This window comes from Rhagoletis pomonella, unplaced genomic scaffold (genome assembly GCF_013731165.1).
Source record: "Rhagoletis pomonella isolate Grant_MI unplaced genomic scaffold, Rhpom_1.0 Rhpom_scaffold_00209, whole genome shotgun sequence".
Classification (NCBI taxonomy): Eukaryota; Metazoa; Arthropoda; class Insecta; order Diptera; family Tephritidae; genus Rhagoletis; species Rhagoletis pomonella.
Genome location: NW_023458763.1, coordinates 58,399 through 61,681, shown reverse-complemented (window position 1 = coordinate 61,681; position 3,283 = coordinate 58,399).

Sequence of the window (3,283 nt, the reverse complement as noted above, 5' to 3'; positions counted from 1 at the left end):
GTCATTGAATATACCGAATTTAAATGTATACGTGTACAGGCTGGAAAAACTTATATTTATTTAGCTCTTTGCTACATCCCCCCTAATTCTGCCGTATCGGTATATATGCAGCTAGTTTCTTTACTTGAGACCGTAAATGCAATGCTTACGGCATCCGATTCTATGATTGTGTTGGGCGATTTAAATCTGCCACATATTTCATGGAACATCATTGACACCGATGTTGTACCAGTTTCATCTAGAGATAGTTACAATGTATTTCTGGAGGAAATGGCTGAACTTTGCCTCAAACAAATAAATATATGTCCAAATAAGTTTGGAAAGGTCTAGGATCTCGTTTACGTTGATGATGTTCCGAAGGCCTCTATTAATCGGTGTGATCCCCTAGTTTTGCCGGAAGATGCATACCATCCTGCTCTTGAGTTAAGCTACGAAATCATAAATGAAATACATAATAATAAGTCAAGTTCAAGTACTAGATATGTTTTTGCGAAAGCAAATTTCAGGAAAATTAACAAAGAACTTTCAAAGTTATCTTGGCCAATATATAGAGATGACGTGTAGCGTAGCGTTGAGCACTTTAATGATACTGTTTTCAATTTGTTTCGAAAGTATGTGCCAATACGTAATATTGTTCATGAAGAACCAATACAATTATGGTTCACTAAAGAGCTTAAAAAATTGAAAAATAAAAAGTCGCACTTTTTTAAACTGTATAAAAGAACGGGCTTACACAGTGACTACCTAAGGTACTCAGTTTTGCGGCATAGCTACTTTGCATTAAATAAGAAATGTTATAATTCATATTTATGTAAAATTAAGAAGAATTTAATTAACAATCCTAAATCATTTTATGATTTCGTAAATTCAAAGCGTAAGGCATATGGTTTTCCGTCCGCTATGCATTATCGCAACACTGTATCTAGCGACAGCCAACTCATTGCCAACATGTTTGCTCGGTTCTTTAGGTCCAATTATTCTGTAGACTTCCCTATAAGTGGAGACTATCCGTACGAGCTTTGTCCAATCAACTCTGCTTATATTCCAGTAATATCTTCCGATGAAGTTTTACACTCTTTAAAAACCTTAAAAGCGTCACTTAGGCCTGATCATATTCCGACCTGTTTTCTTAAAAACTGCGCTGAGAACATCTGGGAGCCTTTAACAACTCTATTCAATTTGTCACTTAAACATGGCGTTTTTCCGTCAGCCTGGAAGGAGTCTTTCATAATACCACTTCACAAAAACGGCAGCAGGTCGTCTATAGAAAACTATCGAGGCATAGCGAAACTCTCCGCTATCCCCAAATTATTCGAAGCAATTATTGTTAACCAGCTGACATATTCTATATCTTCTTCAATTACACAATCTCAACACGGGTTTTCTAAAGGAAAATCTACTATGACTAATTTATTGGAGTTTACAACTCATGTCTCAAACGGTTTTAGAGAAAATGCTCATACCGACGTAATTTACACCGATTTCAGTAAAGCTTTTGACAAAGTATGTCACTCGTTACTCATCCGTAAACTCGACCTAATCGGCTTTCAGCCCAGTCTTCTTCAATGGATCTCATCTTACCTCTCTGATAGAACACAAAGAGTTATTGTTAATAATTGTTCTTCCAACATCATTAAAGTTTCTTCAGGAGTTCCTCAGGGAAGCCACCTTGGTCCGATTCTGTTCCTGATATTCATTAATGATATTTCTTCTATAATAAAACATTCAAAAATTTTAATGTATGCCGATGATGTGAAACTTTTTAAAACATTGTCCTCTATCGAAGAAAGGTCTTTGTTACAAGCGGATCTGAACAACGTGGTTAGTTGGTGTAATACAAACTATATGCCACTAAACCTTCAAAAATGTAAAGTTATGTGTTTCTCTCGGAGGGCTGTTAAACCAGCTGTTTATTCAATATCAAATTATAATCTGGAGCAGGTATCCAATTTTGTCGATCTTGGTATCACAATGGATTCCAAACTCAATTTCAACCATCATATTAATGTTACAGTCAATAAAGCCAAAGGCGTTTTTGCATTTGTAAGGCGATGGTCAAAAGAGTTCAAAGATCCTTATGTTACAAAAGCTCTTTTTACCAGTTTAGTTAGACCTATACTAGAATACGGATCTATTGTTTGGAATCCCCGCTACCAAGTTCATTCAGAAAGGATTGAATCAACTCAAAAACAATTCTTGCTTTTTGCATTGCGTAATTTTAACTGGGATTCAGATTACAATCTCCCCCCTTACACAAGTCGTCTAAAGCTCATAAATTTGCCTACACTCGCAAGTCGTAGAGAAATGCTGGGTATAATATTTATCGTAAAATTAATGACAGGCTTGATTAATAGCCCGGCCCTCCTGGGTGAGGTAAATTTTAATGTTCCTTCTCGAGTGTCAAGACACTTTCGACCTCTATTTTTAAAGCCATGCAAAACTAATTTTGAACTAAACGAATCATTCCGTGGTTTATGTCAAGATTTTAACTGTCATTCCAGCACGTTTGACGTATCGGACTCAATTTTTACTATAAAGAAAATTATTATTTCCACTCTCAATAATTGAAATACTATCTTTAGCATATCCAATCAGCTGATGAATTTGATTCTGTAGCTGAATAGTTTTAGATCTCGACACTTAACAAACTCCTGTTTCCACTACTCGGCACGAAAAAACTACAAAAAAAAAAAAAGGTTCCGTACGTCATGCGGACTGCGCCCCTCGTGTCGGTTGGGCGGGAATGGAGGGTAAAAAGCCGTTGGGATTAATTAATTAATAAATAATCACTCCGAGTTTCAGCATCCGGTCTATTTCCTCGTATGCGCACTTTTGCTTTACCAGCGACATCGGGTCATAGCGCTGTTTAACTGGCACGGTTTCGTCATACACTTCAATGGTATGTTGCATAAGATGTGTCCTGCCCAGTCCTAGCTTCGCGGACGATGGAAACAACGATTTGACATGATCCAGCTTAGAAAACTGCTCCAGAGTTAGTTCAACCGTGCCTGAGTGGTCAATACTTATTTCCGACACTAGCACGGGCAAGAGCCCAAATGCTTCCCAGAAGTCTATACCCAGGTAAAGTTCCTGTCTAAGGCTCGGAACTATGTATAACTCTAAATCTGCTGTCTTATTTCGCCACGAGACTTTCGCCTTTACCCTACCCACTATTGCTTGCCCTTTCCCATCCGCCGTTTTCAGCTCCTCGTCGATGAGGATCACGTCGTCCATGCTGAACCTCCCCATCGCAGGGCCTCCTAAACAACTGACTGACGCTCCG